Source organism: Nuphar pumila, chromosome 13, assembly GCF_984573655.1.
Source record: "Nuphar pumila chromosome 13, dmNupPumi1.hap1.1, whole genome shotgun sequence".
NCBI lineage: Eukaryota > Viridiplantae > Streptophyta > Magnoliopsida > Nymphaeales > Nymphaeaceae > Nuphar > Nuphar pumila.
The window spans coordinates 3,788,369-3,806,677 of record NC_143261.1 but is presented as its reverse complement, the minus strand read 5'-3'; the positions used below and the strand labels follow the sequence as shown (position 1 = coordinate 3,806,677).

Sequence of the window (18,309 nt, the reverse complement as noted above, 5' to 3'; positions counted from 1 at the left end):
AAACATATTTATAGATTGTTTTTAAGTAATCATTAATTAAACTTTGTAATTCTTAATTAAACTTTTTTTGTTTTAATTAGTAATGCATGATCTTTATGACTTCATATTGTTTTTTTTTATTTAACGGGTTCAGGTGGCGATATTTATGTTGTTATCCAATACCGAGACCAGACTCAGAAAAGCAAAGCTGTTCAAGGTCTGTTTTCACAACTGCTGAATCAGATATAGATTTAATTCAGACAACGTTCAAACCTATCATGTGTTTGGACACATGGAATTCCAATTCCTGCATCTGGATATTCCAACTGATTGTGAATTCACGCATTTTGCGTGAGATCACAGTGCGAATATCCAGTCACAATTCCTTTGTTTGGTTTGGAACAAGGTTAATAATCATGTCCATCGAAAAAAAGAAAAGATTAATGTTGATGAACCTCTTTCTTGGTAGATGGCTCAATTTCATTTCCCTCCAAGACAAATGAATAAATGGTATTACTATATTCTTTACAAACATGAGTTTCTGTAATTTTGAACACAGTGAAAAGCAAAACAGCAAGATGGAATGAGAAATTCGTATTCGGAATTCCGGCCACAGACGGAGGGGATTCACATTGGCTTGTTTTGAGAATCATGGATTCCAACATTTTTGCAAACAACCCTGTCGGAGAAACACTGTAAATCTTTTTTTCTTTCTCATTTAACTTTTGATTGGGTGATTCAACATTATGATCAATGAGACAGATACCACATTAGGGTTTTCTTGGTGAGAGAAAATCATGCAATAAATCAAGGCCACGTTAGAAAAATTGGACTTTCACAGCATATAAAAGCATGTGATGTACAGTTGAGAAAAATTTCACCACCATTTTCCCTCGTTTTTGGGTGGCGAACTTCTTCATACATACATATGTGAAAATGGTAAAGAATGTGATATTGTTTAGAATAGCCTGGGACGTTCAAATTTTCCAGAGAATTTCTTCTCTTTCTCCCACTTCCAGATGTGGCCTTTTTTCTCCCTTTTTTTGGGAGGGGGGATCTCAGAAAATTATAGCCACATAAATTCTACGTAAAATGCACAAAATATAAATAACTATTATAAAAAATTCACACATACACATTGATTCAATGATCAAACCTAATTGATAGTTAAGGTTTACATCATAATTACTTCTGGAGATACAAAATTTTATGATTCATTCTAATATAATGAAACACTAGTATGAATTGACCATCAAAATGTACATGAATGCAACTTATAATGCATTCTAGAAAAACAAGTAATTTCTGCTGGGGATGCAACAAATGCACTTACTAAAAGTTCATAACTTCCTAATTTTTGCCATTACTAGACTGGTATTGCCAAATTCTTGGTGTAGGAAATTCAGGATGAATGAGTGTGTGCAGGTGAGTCAAAGAATTCAGCCCACTGATGTTTAAGGCTGTCATTTTGCCAGTTAGCTTCTTGAAATTAGGTTGGTGTCTCAAGAATGATAGCTCTTTATTTTCTCAATATTCAACAATGATAAAAAAATATACAAGATACAGTAGGCATTTTGAAAATGATCATAAAAGCAGCATTCATAAACTAGAAATTATCAGTTAGTTTCTGTCATAATAATGACATCAGTCTATTGTTATCATTTTGGAGTGTGAGCTGCTTTTCTCACTTGTTTCAACGATGGAATTACAGGATACATCTAGGGGGAATTCTCACAGAAGGAAATGAGAAAGGAAGTATGGAAGTGAAATCAGCTCCATATAATGTTGTACTAAAAGACCTGAGCTACCATGGTGTGATCAGAGTTGGACTAAAATTCACTGCTCGCGTAGCCATCCCCTATGAGCTTGAATGCACCTTGTGCTTTTATTCTGTCCCTGTTTATGGCTTTTTGTCTAATGTTCCCTTCTTTTTCTTCTTCTGTGGATAGGCAAGCTGGGGTTTAACCCCAAGCGACATTCAAAAATTGGACCCATCCATTAAGATGGTGAGCCTCCACCCCAGCTATGCTATTAGATCCATAAATTTAAAGTTTTGTAAATCGAGCTTAAAAACCAACCCACACTTCATCTTGTTCACATTAAATATGCAGCTGTTTCACATACATACATACACTCCTCGAACACTAGCCTAGTTCAACCATGTCTGGTTTTAGCATAGAATTGATGGATTTCTTTGTAAATGTCCAGGTGAAAGAAGCAAAGATAGAGGGCAGAACATGCAGGACGCACGAAGCACAGCCAAGATTTGGTTTCAGAACCCTCTTGAATTTCTGGAATATATCATGGAGAAAATTCTATTCTTTCAAGAAAAGAAGCAGCTCTCACACAATGACAGGAGCATCAAGAAGGGAAGCTGTTGAATAAAGAAATCCAATCTGTAACCTGCATGCAGTCATGCACATGTTTGATAGCCAAATAATGCTAAGTCACAAAATAAATGCGTGTGAAGATTACAGACTTGAATTTCAATAGACCTGGATTTGTAAGCTACGTATTGAAGAACAATGGCAAGTGAGTATCTGATAGGGTGATATTTTAAAATTGCTTTAAAGTGTTCTCGGTCTTATATGCTAGTAGTAATGATAACAAAAAATGGTTGCCCTCAACTGATAAAGAATTCAGAGTTGTTGGGATTGTAGTCTAGTGTTCATAAGGTTGGACACAGCGATGACAGGCTTCAGGCAGAAGTCATCGTTCTGTGACAGCACCAACTGCAGTTTCCAGTTCTTCATGTGTGGAATGTGGTAAACTATCCTGGCTGACCTCTGCACATGGGTATAAAATCATGTCCCATTTGAAAACGTCAATCCTAACTCCCAACTAAGGCATAGCACGATCTATTCATAAGCATTGAGTCATAGTGGCTAAAGTTTGTCTGCAAGTAGTTAAGATTAACTTGGTCAAATCACATCAAACAAACAAGCCATCAGAGGTCCTAGGACAAGAAACTTTATACATAGATCCATGTTAAAGGAATATTAGTCACCACCAGTCATTAAGGAAAGAGGCAATAAAGTTTGGAAAAGACCTGAAAAGTTGGATTTAGGCTAATAAATACCAAAAAATAGCTGTCCATAGACTGCAGATAAGAACTTAAGGTTGACCTCTAAAAGTACAAAGAATAGGCACCTTCGGTGGGTCATCCACAAGGAACAGAAAAATAAAAGAAGAATTTGCACATTATATTGGAAGATAACTTATATCACCAATGAATGATTGGATGTATCTATGGATATTTGGCTTGTAGTATGTCCCTTAAGCCAATAAATAGAAACAAGTGTTCATGCATGCATTTTTGGTGATCTTCCAACAGTCATGCTTTCATTAGACTGATACCATCTTGATTTGATCCGACAAATTATAGTGTCTTACCAAAACATCCAGCCACCAGTTATGATTCAATCTTTTTGTACAGAAAGTTGTCTTGATTATCATTCATTCCAATCAATTCCCGATAGATGTTCCAATGTTTTTCTGAAAAAAAAACTATCATTTCCTGGACACCATTGCAAAACTTGGCAGAGCGTCTATTCATGCTTACCTAGAGAAAATAAAGGATCAAAAAAATAGCAAGAGAAGCTTAGGCTACAAAGGTTAAGCTAGTGATCTAACTCAAAACATATATCTGATGTCGAAGCCACAAAGAACAAATGTGGGACCTGATGAAACAGTTAGTGCCCCTCAAATCTTAACTTGGGCAACTTAAGGTTTCAGCCTAAACAAAGTCCCAAGAATGTCTGTGAGCATGGTAAATGCATCAATTCTTCTGATTTTTTTCCTTTTCTCTTTGACTTGAGATACTTTGTCAGATGCAGCAACACTTCCCCGGCTTGCCTACTACAGCTGGCCATCTCCCATAATAAATAACCAGATAACTATCCTGGCAGGAAAAACTAGCATTTGAACCAGAAACCCTGAAGGATCAGAATTAGCATTACGTGGTACATTAACAACAAATTGTTTTCCTTGAAAAGAAAAGGCAAAGAACCATTCCCACCTCCCCCGCCCCCCAACCAAAACCAAACAGACAAGAAAAAAGAAGCAACTTACCAGTCTGCAGTCATCGTTCTCACTTGCAATGCTCTAAGAAATCATGCACAAGAATGAGTTCTTTGATTGCCACAAACTACACACTTTTCTTTCTGGCAAGAGAGCAGCAAAACCATTCCGGATGGAGACCAAAGCCCACCTCTACTATTCTTGATTGACAATAAATATTGCATTGACCTGAAACATGAGAGAAACATAAGGACAATAAATTATCAGAATAAAAAAATGCACCAGTGCACTGGAAAATGCTCCATAACAAAAACCAGGCCTAGGATCCTCACATTATTTCCTTGCATAATGTTCACCCAAGACTCGTACAAGTCATGGTCCAGGAAAAATGGTGTAAGAATTGTTAAACTGTATCGCCTATATATATATATATATATATATATATATATATATATATATATATATATATATATATATATACCCGATAAGGGTAAATCTATCTTTTCGTTCTATTTTACGCATATTCTTATTCTTGAATATGTATGTAATTTTTTCCCTTTTCTTTTCCTTATTTTGTTTTTTATTTTTTAGTTCTTTTAGCTTTTAGCCATGGAGGGGCCCACCTCATGTGAACGTTGGGCCCCTCCAACGGTCATTAATTTGACCGTTGGAGGGGCTCCAACGTTCACATGTGGGAGCCCCTCCAATGGCTCTCTCTAGTCTCTTATAAATAGAGGACTTCCCCTTCATTGTAAAATAAGCTTTTTCATAAAGCTCTCTCTCTCTATTGATTCAATAAAGGATTCTTTTTATTTTTATATGCCTTTGTGCATTTGTATTTGTGTGGGTGTTCATTTTGTGCCTTTGTGTACAAAGTCTTATTATAGACATTTTCACATGGTATCGGAGCTTGGTCTCTAGAAGAAGAGCTCGAGTATTGCGTCATCTTGGTGGTCACTTCGAAGAACATGTCCATTCTTTTTTCTTCATTCTTTTGGCACAAGAAGCTCTTGCAAATCATTCCACGGAAAGCACAATACATCTAGTAAGCTCAAAGAAGACCCGTTGTGATAAGATTTTATTTTGTGAAGACTCTTTCTTTCTCATAAAGGCGCTCCCATGGGGGAAAAGGATTCTCACTTTTCTCTTAGATTTAAACTCAATAGGTCCAACTATCATGTTTGGGCCGACAATATGGAAGCCCATATTAAAGGAAAAGGCCTTTGGAGCTATGTCAAAGGCACTATTCCCGAACCCGAACAAAAAATCACCACTATTGAAAAAGGTGAAATTAAGGTTCTTGGTGGAGATGAAAGAGAGAAGACTTTTGAAGAGTATAATAAAAAGCATGAGAAATGGGAAATAAAGAATTACAAAATTCTCTCATAAATTTTTTCTTCGGTTGAGACTTGTATCAATGCAAATATTTTGAAGTTTAAGAAGGCATCTCAAGTATGGGAATACCTTGAGAAGATCTACACCTCAAGGGATTTGTCCCACAAATATTATCTACAAAAAAAAGCTTTGACCCTTCAAACCAGTATGTCCAAAATAGAAGAAGATGGTGGCTATGTCCACCACATTTCAACCACATAAGGAAGATAGTTCATCTACTTCCACCAATGAAGCTCTTTCTCTAAGTCAAATCGTGGAAGATCTTCAACCTCTTCTCAAAGGATCAATTTTCGGGGCCGTCATGTCAACATTCTCCTCTCTTGTTAAGACTTCTTGGCTTTTAGATTCGGGTGCCTCCTTTCATATACAACAACAACAACAACTACGCCTTCATCCCAAAACAATTGGGGTCAGCGATATGAACCAAAAAAGAAAATCATTCTAGGTCTTCCACATGAATCCTTCTTTTCCAATCATTTCTATCCAATGCCATGTCCTCGGTGAGGTTCAAAGCATTCATATCCTTTCCTATCACCTCCATCCATGTCTTCCTAGGCATACCCCGACATCTTTTAACTAATATATTTTCCCATTTCTCCATCCTTCTAACTGAAGCATCATTAAGCCTTCGCCGAATATGTCCAAACCACCGTAAACGATTCTCTCTCATCTTATTTTCAATGGGTGCAACGCCTACCTTCTTACGTATCTCCTCGTTCCGAATCTTATCTTTTATTGTATTTCCACACATCCATCTCAGCATACGAATCTCAGCTACACTCATTTTTTGAATATGATGTCTCTTGGCAGCCCAACATTCCATACCATATAGTAAAGCGGGCCTAATAGTCGTCCTATAAAACTTTCCCTTCAACCGCAATGGCATTCTACGATCGCACAACACTCCAGTTGCACTCTTCCATTTCATCCACCCAACCTTTATCCTATGATTTACATCTCCATCAATTTCTCCATACTTTTGAATGATAGATCCCAAATATTTGAAACAATCATCCACCGGTATTTCTTGTTCACCAAGCTTCACTACACTCCCATCACTACTTCGTTGCTTACTAAATCGACATTCCATGTATTCTGTCTTACTCTTACTCAACTTAAAACCTCTTGCTTCCAATGTTTGTCTCCATAATTCTAACTTAGCATTAACCCCAGCTCTAGACTCATCAATCAAAACAATATCATCAGCAAACAACATACACCACGGCACATTTTCTTGAATTGGTCTCGTAAGCTCATCCATCACTATAGCAAATAGGAAAGGGCTTAAAGCATATCCTTGATGTAACCCAACCGTTATAGGAAAATTGGTTGTCACCCCTCCACAAGTGCGGACATTGGTTACTACTCCTTCATACATATCTTTAATTATATTAATGTACTTGAGAGAAACACCTTTCTTCATCATTGTCCACCAGAGAACGTCCCTAGGTACTCTATCGTATGCCTTCTCCAAATCAATAAAAACCATATGCAAATCTTTGTTCCTCTCTCTATATCTCTCAATAAGTCGTCTAAGAAGATGTATAGCTTCCATAGTTCATCTTCCAGGCATAAAACCAAATTGATTCTCCGATATCATGACAACCTTCCTCAACCTAGACTCAATCACCCTCTCCCAAAGTTTCATAGTATGACTCATGAGTTTTATACCACGATAGTTTATGCAATCTTGTATATCACCCTTATATTAGAACATGGATCGGATCGGATATGGATCCAATAGAGGATCCATATGGTTCACGTGTATATAATGTAATACACATTACTAACATAGGGCAGTTTTGTCTATGTAAAAGTCTTGTAAAACCTATTTAACTTAATGATGTTTAGTGCAGCCACCAAGAAAGAATAGTGGTTGCCGATTCCCAAAGAGAAAGAAAATTCGAGCTCTCCCTCTCCTCTTCCTTTCTCGATTTTGTAGGGGTTTTAACATGGTATCAGAGCGGCGACGACAACCCTGGGCATAAAGGTGTCTTCATCGGGAACGCAAAAGGATCTGCACCTTTTTGGCCACGATCTGCCTCTGGAAGTCGACCCTGCACCACGAAAGGATCTGCACCTTTTTGGCCACGATCTGCCTCTGGAAGTCGACCCTGCGCCTGCTACCTTCTGCATCTTCTCTACTTCAGATGAGTTCACAAAAGCCGAGTCCTTCAACCGAGTATTATTCGAGTCCAGTCGAGCCCGGCGAGTTGCAGATTCCCAAAAAGGCGAGTTTCTCCCTGTGCCTCTCTGTTACGCCTGCTATAAGGCGAGTTTCTCCCTGCGCCTCTCTGTTACACCTGCTGTTTTCTCCCTGCGCCTCTCTGTTACACCTGTTGTTTTCTCCCTGTGCCTCTCTGTTACGCCTGCTATAAGGCGAGTTTCTCCCTGCGCCTCTCTGTTACGCCTGCTATCGTCTGCATCTTCTTTAGTCGAGCCCAAAAAGGCGAGTTTCTTTAGCTGAACCCAAAAGCCAAGTTCTTCTCTAAACAGGTCGAGTTTCCTGTTTTTTTTTCTTTCTCTTCTTATCTTATCTCACAACTTGTTTTTTGCTGTGAATAGTCTAATATTCTAATATCAAAAAAAAAAATTTTGAGTTCCCTGGTTTTACCTGTCTGTCCACCTTGTTTTACCTGTCATACCTGCCTTATTCTCGTTCATTTTACCTGTCAGAGATCTACAATTTTTGTCTTCCATTCATTTTCTGTAAAGTTTTTTTTTACACCTATAAATATATTTATCTTGCCGTGACATTGTTTTTCTCTGTGCCGATTTCTGCCAACTGTGTCAGTTTATGTTCAGCCACTAGTGTCATTCTGTAGCGTCATTCTGTTAAAAAAAAAACACAAGTCTACGAATGGATACTTCAGTCAATTCAGGCCTTTCTTCCAGTTTCCTGAGGCAGCTAGTTTCGGAAAAGGTAACTACAAACAACTATCTGACTTGGAAAAGGCAAATTGTTCCTTTTATTCGTAGTCAAGATCTTTCAGGTCACTTGGATGGCTCCACCCCAATACTTCCAGAATTTATCACAACCGAAGCCAAAGAGGATGGAGGATTGCCGAATATTATTCGCAACCCTGCATTTGTTACTTGGATGAAGCGTGATCAGGTACTCGTCGCGTACATCACTTCCACATTGTCACAAGAAGTATTGATTTCCATTCCTGATGATTGCACATCTAAAGTTTTGTGGGAGGCTTTAGCTCAGACCTACTCTTAGTAGGGGTGGCAATTTCTGACACGACCCGCCAACCCGACCCGCCAACCCGCCTCTTAGGCGGGTTCGAGTTGGGCTTAAGCCAACCCGTTTAATAAACGGGTCGACCCGTGTAACCCGTTTATTAAACAGGTCGGGTTCGGGTTGGGGGTATGCCAACCCGCAACCCGGCTGACCCGTTTAATAAACGGGTTAGGCGGGTGGGTCAACCCGCCAACCCGCCAACCGGACCCGCCAACCCGTCTGCCCGACCCGTCAACCCGCCAACCCGACCGCCAACCCGACCCATCAACCCGACCCGCCAACCTGCCTACCTGCCAACCCGATCCGTCAACCCGCCAACCTGACCCGCGAACCTGAAAACCCGTTTACCCGACCCAACCCATTTATTAAATGGGTTGGCGGGTCGTGTCGGGTTACCCGTTTATTAAACGGGTTGGGTTTGTGTTTGCCACAGCCGACCCGTTTAATAAACGGGTCGGGTTCGGGTTGAGGTATGCTGACACGCCAACCCGACCCGCCAACCCGACCCGCCAACCCGACCCGATTGCCACCCCTAACTCTTAGATATCAGAGGCTAAAGTGTTGTTTCTTAAACGTGAATTTCAGATGTTAAAAAATGGGGCAATGAGCATTATTGAATTCTTAAATCAAGTCAAAAGCATCACAGATCAATTAGCCAGGGTTGGGTATCCAGTGTCAGATAAAGAAAAGGTGCAACAAACACTGAATGGCCTGGGATCAGAGTATCATGTTCTTGTTACCTCTCTATTATTCTTACCTACGTTGCTCAGTTTTGAAGAATTACGTGCCAAACTTTTTCAGTACGAGATGACTCTGAAAAGCATGTCTGATGCTTCAGCAGGACAATCCTCTACTCATGAGGTTCTTGCCACAGGAAGGATAGCTGATCGTACACGAGGAGGACGTGGCAGAGGTAGGGGAACTCCCATCCAAGGTGGACGTGGGTTACTACCTACACCAAATTCCACAATTAGTTTTTCAAAGAATGTTCCCACATGTTACCAATGTAACAAACGAGGTCATATCAAAGCCAATTGTTGGTTCAACCCACAAAATCGGAATAGAACGCAAAACAATAGAAATGCTGCTACATCAAGAATGACAGGTACATTTTGGGTCAGTGATGATGCTAAGGATCTTCTCTTATCTGCCATGACCAACTTGAATTTGAAACAGAATGATGATGGAATATGGTATGTTGACTCTGGGGCAGTAGCTCATGTCACTGGCAATGCAGGTAAGTTCTCTACTTTGACTCCTTATTTTGGTAAATCTAACATTGTAACTGGAGATGGGACTCACCACCCTATTTCAAAAATAGACAACGTCCTCATTCCTTTGTCTGAGTCATCTATTCCTTTATCTGATGTTGTTCATGCACCAAATATAAAGAAAAATATTGTCTCTGTTTCTAAACTTGTTGACTCTACAAATTCATCTGTGAAATTTACTCCTACTTTTGTCTTTGTCAAGGATCTTCAAATGAAGGAGATGTTCGCTAAAGGAGAGCGACGTGGAAACATGTACGTCTTCAATAAAGATCCAGCCTCCAGTGTCCTGAAGCTCAAGTCTGACCATATCTCTAAAAACGTCCTAAGTATATCCAAATGTAATAAGTCAGATCTCTGACATTCTCGTCTTGGTCATTGTAGTCAAGTCTTTATTGAAAAGTTAGTGTCCAATGGTTTTCTTTCAGAGTTTGTTTCACCTTCATTGAAGGATAAAATGTGTCCCAGTTGTCAGGTCTGCAAAAGTCATGTACTTCCTTTTCATCAAATAAATAAAAGAGCCTCCATGCCCTTTGAGATAATATGTTCTGATGTTTGGGGCCCAGCCCCCAATCCTTCCTTTTCTGGAAGCAAATATTATGTATCTTTTATTGACAGTTTCTCTCATTTTACCTGGATATTTTTTATGAAACACAAATCAGAAGTTTCTCTCAATTGACGCTTAATGGAATCATCTAAACCTACTTGAGGTGCATAAACACTAATAATATTAATAATATCCGTACCTAATACTAATTTAATAAGTAAAATCCTATCACCCTTCCTACGGACCTCAACTACATTATCTATAAACTCACTACTCATAACAATCCCTACTCCATTCCTATTCCTATTTATTCTTGTATACCAAATCTTATATCCCCAAGGTTCTATCACTTTTGCTTTCTCACCTACTCATTTGGTCTCTTGTAGACATAAAATATCAATCTTTCTCCTACACATAACATCTACTAACTCTACCAACTTACCAGTTAAAGACCCTATGTTCCAAGTGGCTAACATAATTTTATGGTCTTGGCCTAACTTCTTTACCCCCACCCGTCCAACAAAGTGAGGGAACCCTTGCCTATTTGACACCACACCCAGGCGCCGGTGTGACGCGTCGCTTTTGGGCGACGACCTAGCAACCCTTGCCCATTTATCACTACCTCCGAGCCTATAGAGTACAACGCGTCGCTCAATAGGGAACGCCCCAACGAAATTCTCATATTGGTTCATATTCATAGGGTATAACTAAGTTTTTATGTTGGCTGTCACTGGCCTACCGCAACCCTCTTCCTTTATCCGGGCTTGGGACCGGCAGTGTATAACTAAACAGTTATACACAGGCGGAGTTTGCCTCCTTTCATATGTCTTTAAATATTTTTTCTCTTTCCGAATATTCTAAAAATGTCTCTCCATCTTTTGTATGACACTTCTTTTGAAATCAAGGAAATTTAAAACTTTGAAAATCAAGGTTTTTTTATTTTAAAAATTAGATTTATACTAAAATTAAATTTAAATTTGCTTTTGGTCTTTCAACTCTCGGACCATGGATGTGATATAAAATTTTCATATGATAAATGTTGGATACAGGATCGTCGGTCCGGAAAGTTGACTGAGAAAGGCTCTAGGAAGGGATATTTATACTATGTGGACTTTCTTCAAATACCAAAGAACTCTTTTTGTAATGTCGTCCAACATAAAGATATAAATGTTTGGCACAAAAAGACTTGGGCATCCCAATGTCACTAAGCTCTCTTATTTACATTTTGTCAAAAAACTTTGTAAAAGCAATCTCACTTGTAATGATTGTATTGTTGAAAAAATGAAAAGCTTGCCTTTTGAACAAAGATCTATGTTTACAATCAAATCTTTTGAACTTGTTCATTCAGATGTATGGGGACCGACACCCGTTGTATCAAAGGGAGGGTTTACATATTATGTTATTTTTGTTAATGATTATTCTAAAATTTGTTGGACATACTTTTTGAAACATAAACACGAGGTTTTTGCATCATTTAAGGCATATCATATGATGATTAAGAATCAATTTAATGGAAATCTAAAGATTCTTAGGACCGACTCCGGAGGTGAGTATCTTTCAAAAGATTTCAAAAGTTATCTTGAAAGTTATGAAATTATTCGTCAAAAGTCTTGTCCTAAAACACCTCAACAAAATGGTTTAGCCGAAAGAAAACATAGGCATATTATTGAAACCACTAGAACCTTACTTATCTCTTAAAACATTTCAAAAAGATTTTGGGCCGATGCGGCTCTTGCATCCGTTTATCTCATAAATCGTCTTTCATCCAAAAAACTTAATAAAATTTCACCTTTTGAAATGTTATATAAAAAAGAACCCGACTACAATAGGTTGAGAATTTTTGGATGCATATGTTTCGTTCGAACATGTTTCGTTCGAACATGTTTCGTTCTAATAGATAAAAATTACAAACTCTCACTGAAACTCATCCCTTGTGCATTTCTTGGATATTCCGAAACTCAAAAAGGATTTTGATGCTATAAGATTAAAAATGACAAACTGTATGTTTCTAGGACTGTGACTTTTTTGGGAAACGTTAGTGGTTTTGAAAAATGTGAGTCTTGCGAAAAAAATATGGACTACTCTTTCTTGTTTGACTTATTATCTATGAATGACGATATTTCTAGTGATGAATTCCCATACAATGATCTTAGTGATAATGAAGAAGAAGAAAAATACAACTCTTCTCATCCATCTACCAACCATCATATTGAAGAAAGGGCATCTAGTGATCCTATCACTTATACACATAGAGATAAAAGCATTTTTAGAAGTGCAATTGAAAAATAGTAGGAACAAAGATGAAAATCGATGATGAGATTCTTCTAAAAGATCCCACTCCTTACAGGCAACTTGTTGGATCTCTAATGTATCTTAGTATCACTAGACCTAATATTTCACATGCAGTTTATATTTCAAGCCAATTCCAACATGCGCCTACATCAGTTCATATGAGTGCAGTTCTCTGGATCATCAGATATATAAAAGGATCATTGAATAAAAGAGTATTTCTATCTTCTTTTTCTAAATTAAATTTAATAGCTTATACTGACTCTGATTTTGGAGGTGATCCAAATAACCGTCACTCCACCACTAGTTTTTGTGTGTTTTTAAGAGATTCATTAATCTCTTGGAGATGCAAGAAGCAAAAGAAGGTATCATTATCATCTACTGAAGCTGAATACCGAGTCATGACAACTACTACCATGAAAATTGTTTGGATTTGATGGTTGCTAGAAGATATGGGAGTACGTGTTTAAGGGCCCACGAAGTTGTATTGTGATAATAAAAGTGCAATCTATATTGCGAAAAATCATATTGAGATGGACTGCCACTATGTTAGACAAGAATATCTGAAAAGAGTTTTAGATCATCCTTATGTAAAATCAGAATATCAATTGGCAGACTTCTTCACCAAGACGCTATGTTTTCCAAGATTCAACTTCCTCCTTGGCAAACTTTCGGTCATTACGCCCTAAGTTTGAGGGGGGTGTTAAACTGTATATATATGTATCTACCTACTCATATATATATATATACCCGATAAGGGTAAATTTGTCTTTTTCTTCTATTTTATGCATATTCTTATTCTTGAATATGTATGTAAATTTTTACTTTTTTTATTTTATTTTTTAGTTCTTTTGGCTTTTAGCCATGGAGGGGCCCACCCCATGTGAATGTTGGGCCCCTCCAACAGTCAATAATATGACCGTTGGAGGGGCTCCAACGTTCACATGTGGGAGCCCCTCCAATGGCTCTCTCTAGTCTCTTATAAACGGGGACTTCCCTTTATTGTAAAATAAGTTTTTTCATAAAGCTCTCTCTCTTGATTCAATAAAGGAATCTTTTTATTTTTATATGCCTTTGTGCATTTGTATTTGCGCCTTTGTGCACACGGCTTATATCAAAGTATATTGTGCCCTTGTGCACAAAGTCTTATTATAGACATTTTCACAAGAATAACTGTTTATCTCTACGCCTTAGCCCCCCACAATATTTTTAGAGATTTTTTTCTCAGTAAAAAGATAATAACTTAAGGGAAAAAGTTTCTCAAAGTTTAACTTGCACAAATCCATGTGGTGAATGTTAAAATGTAACATAATATGTAATCTCATAGTTTTAGTCTACTTTTAAAGTTTAGTTAGGATTAGGTTAGTTTATTTAACTAGGTTAGGTTTCTTTTTCTTTTTAGTTTATTTTTTGGACCTTTTTGGCTTTATACTTTTTTGACCAAAGTCAAAAAGCATAAAGTAGAGAGAGTCGTTGGACCCCCAACGACTCTATTTAGAGTCGTTGGAAGCCCAACGACTCCCTCATTCCCTCTCTTCCTTGCATTATAAATATGGGGTGTTACCCTCTTGTAAACCATTCTTTTTGTAAAGCCCCTTTTGGGACCCAATTTATTGAAGTTGATATTTTTTATGCCCTTGTGCATGTGTATCCATGCCTTTGTGCACTTGTGAGAGTTCTTCTTTGTGCCTTTGTGCACACTTCGTGTTTCCGGCATTGTGTTTATACACAAAAACTCTTTGTATAGAGATTTTTACATGGTATCAGAGCAAGGTTGCTTGGAGAAAGAAATTTGTGTTGTTCTTCACAATATCGAGTGCCTCGAAAAGCGTGCCTTCAAATTTTTTTTTTGTGATTGGCTTGAAGACTTCTCTTCATCAAATATTTTAGAAGATTACTTCAACGAGTAAGAGTTAAAATCTCTTTTTGGTACGTATTCTTTTCTTTATCTTATCTCTCTAATGGGTGAAAAAGACTCATTTCTCTCTTGGCTTTAAGCTCAATGGCTCCAATTATCACGTATGGGCCGGAAATATGAAAGCCCATATTAAAGAAAAGGACTTTGGGGTTATGTTCAAAGCTCGATTCCGGAACCGGAGCCAAAAATTAATTTGGTTGAAAGAGGAGAAATCAAAATTCTTGAGGGAGATGAAAAAACAAAGGCTCTTGAAGAATATAGCAAAAAACATGAGTGGGATATGAAGAACTTCAAGATTTTGTCATGGATTTTCTCATCCGTTGAGACTAGAATCAATGTCAATATCATAAAGTTTAAAAAGGCTTCTCAAGCATGGGAGTACCTTGAGAAGATGTACACTTCTAGAGACTTGTCCCATAAGTATTACCTCCAAAAAAAGGCGTTAACCCTTCTTTAAGAAGAGATGACTATAAGGGAATATTTTGCCGAGCTTTCTTCCATTTGGGATAAGCTTGCTATGCTCGAACCTAAGTGGAGTGGAGAAGCTATATAGCTTCGTCATAAGCAACTTGAAGAAGATCATTTTTTTAACTTTTTGAATGGGCTAAGGCCCGAGTTTGAGCAAATTAGATCTTCTCTCCTATCCTCCTTCACTTCTCCCTCTCTTGAAGAGATCATTACTAAATTAAGTGAAGAGAAAGCTCATATGGGCATTAGCAAGCAAAATCCAAGTGTTCTTGCAATGCCCACAAGTCAAGATGAGTGTGATGGAGCTAATGTCGTTTCTAGGCTCGGGAACAACTTAAGGACATATAAACCTCCTCATTTTAAAAACCAAAATCAAGGTGGTCAAGGCGAAAGAAGGGACTATAGCAAAGTTGTGTGTTATTTTTGCAAAGAACCGGGTCATATCAAACCGGTTTGTCCTAAGTGGAAGAAACTACTAGCAATGGCCACCACATCTCAACCACAAAAAGAGGAATCTACCAATAAAACTCTCTCTCTCTCTCAATCAAATTGTAGAAGCTCTTCAACCTCTTCTTAAGGGAGCTATTTTCGGTGCCGCCGTGTCTACTCCTACAGGTAAAACTTCTTGGCTTTTAGATTCGACTGCATCATTTCATATGTCTCCAAACATTTTTTCTCTTTTTGAATACTCTAAAAATTCGTTACCATCTTTTGTTTCAACCGCGGATGGCACTTCTCTTGAAATTAAGGGAATTGGTAATTTTGAAACCCAAAACTTCTTTATTCTTAAAATTAGATTTATACCAAAATTGAATTTAAACTTACTTTCCGTCTCTCAACTTTCGGACCTTGGGTGTGACATTCAATTCTCATCTAATAAATGTTTAATACATGATCATCGGTCCGAGAGGTTGATTGGAGAAGGCTCTAGGAAGGGAGACTTGTACTATATAGACTCTCTTCAAATTCCTAAAACCACCTTTTGTAATGTGGCCCAACATAAAGACATAAATATTTGGCACAAAATACTTGGTCATCCCAACATTACCAAGTTGTCACATTTGCATTTTATCAAGAATCTTTATAAAAATACCTTCTCTTGTAAAGATTGCATTCTTGGAAAAATGAGAAGTATGCGTTTTGAACAAAGATCTATGTTTACCACTAAACCTTTTGAAATTATTCATTCGGATGTTTGGGGACCGGCACCCGTCATATCCAAGGGAGGCTTTGCTTATTATGTGATTTTTGTGGATGATTTTTCACGATATTGTTGGATATATTTTCTCAAACATAAGCATGGAGACTTTTCATGTTTTAAATCATATCATATGATGATCAAAAAACAATTTAATAGTAACTTAAAGATATTTAGGACTGATTCCGGAGGTGAATATCGCTCTAATGAATTTAAGAAATATCTTGAAGACTATGGTATTGTCCATCAAAGATCGTGTCCCAAGACCCCACAACAAAATGGTTTGGCCGAAAGGAAGCATAGGCATATCATTGAAACCACTAGAACCATTCTTATTTCCCAAAGTATTTAAAAAAAAATTGGGCCGAAGCGGCTCTTGCTTCCGTTTATCTTATTAATTGTCTTCCATCCAAAAATTTAGATAAAATCTCTCCTTTTGAGATTCTATATGAAAAAGAACCCGATTATAATAGGTTGAGAGTTTTTTGTTGTAAGTGCTTTGTCCTTACAGATAAAAATAATAAACTATCACCAAAAGCTATTCCTTATGCTTTTTTGGGCTATTCTGAAACCCAGAAAAGATTTCGATGTTATGATACTAAGAATGATAAGTTACATGTCTCAAGGAATGTAACATTTTTGAAAAATGATAGTGGTTTTGAAAAATTTGAACCTCAATTAGAAAATGTCGACTATTCCTTTCTTTTTGATCTATTATCTAAGGATGATGATATCTCTAGTGATGATGAATCAACATATAACAGTGACAATGAAGTAGTTGTGATCAACAATAATTCTAACCCTACTACCTTACAAGAAGAAAATATAACTAGAGACCCTATCACCTATTCTCATAGAGATAGAAGCACCTTTAAAAGTGCTATCGATCAATATAGTGAACCTAGCAAATCTATCTCCACTCATGATTCAAATCCTAGACGAACTGCCTCAAGATTTGTTTCGTTTGATTGTTTCTCTCCTAAATATCGGGCTTGCTTAAGTATCATTTACTCATATTTTGAACCAAAAAATTTTGAAGATGTCAAACGTTGTATTGAATGGAGAGAAGCCATGGAGAGTGAACTCAAAGCTCTTAGGAAAGCCAACACTTGGGAATTTAAAACGCTTTTCAGTGGAAAGAAAACTATAGGAAGCAGATGGGTGTTCAAAGTCAAAACCAAGAGTGATGGATCTCTTGAGAGGTATAAAGCTTGTCTAGTAGCTAAAGGGTATAGTCAAGAATATGAGATTGACTATGAAGAGACATTTGCTCCAGTAGCTCGTATGGTTACTGTCAGATGTCTCATCACCATTGCATCCATTAGAAAATGAAATATTTATCAAATGGATGTCAAAAATATTTTTTTAAATAGAGACCTTAACGAAGAAGTCTACATTGATGCTCCACCTGGTATGAAAATTCCTAAAAATAAAGTTCTTCACTTTCGTAAAGCTCTTTATGGTTTGAAACAAGCCCCCAAAGCTTGACACGATAGGTTTAACAATGTAATGACTGAAAATGGTTTTTCTTCTTGTTATACTGACATTGCATTGTTTGTTAAGAAATCTAATGCAGGAATTGTTATATTATTGTTATATGTTGATGACATGTTGATAACAGAAGATGATACTAAAGGAATCAAAGCATTAAATCTATCTTGACCTCAAAATTTGAAATGTCAGACTTAGGATTTCTGACATATTTTTTGGGAATTGAGGTTGCTTATTCTCACAAAGGCTATTTTTTGTCTCAAACTAAACTTGCTTGTGAGATTCTTGACAGATCAGAAATCATAAATGACAAGGTCTGTGAAACCCCTGAAATAGTAGGTTCGAAGATGAAGATTGATGATAGGATTCTTCTAAAAGATCTCACACCTTACCGGCAACTGGTTGGATCTTTAACGTATCTCACCATTACGAGACATGATATTTCTCATGCAGTACATGTTGCTAGTCAATTTCAACAAGCACCTACTA

General features: G+C 37.4%; 1 protein-coding gene across 5 annotated transcripts in view; it reads right to left on the bottom strand.

Moving 5' to 3' along the window:
- Nucleotides 1–2,361: 2,361 nt before the first annotated feature.
- Nucleotides 2,362–18,309, bottom strand: part of LOC149817554 (PPR repeat protein) — a 31,906-nt gene continuing 15,958 nt past the window's right edge. For 2 of the 5 annotated variants that reach the window (XM_089984520.1, XM_089984524.1), the window contains 2 exons: nucleotides 4,051–4,227; nucleotides 3,484–3,914 (listed from right to left, as the gene is read on the bottom strand). The gene's annotated coding sequence lies outside the window, so the exon portion shown is untranslated. Of the gene's footprint in view, nucleotides 2,383–3,483; nucleotides 3,915–4,050; nucleotides 4,228–18,309 lie in introns of those variants that run through there. The other 3 variants (XM_089984523.1, XM_089984521.1, XM_089984522.1) reach the window with 3 other exon arrangements.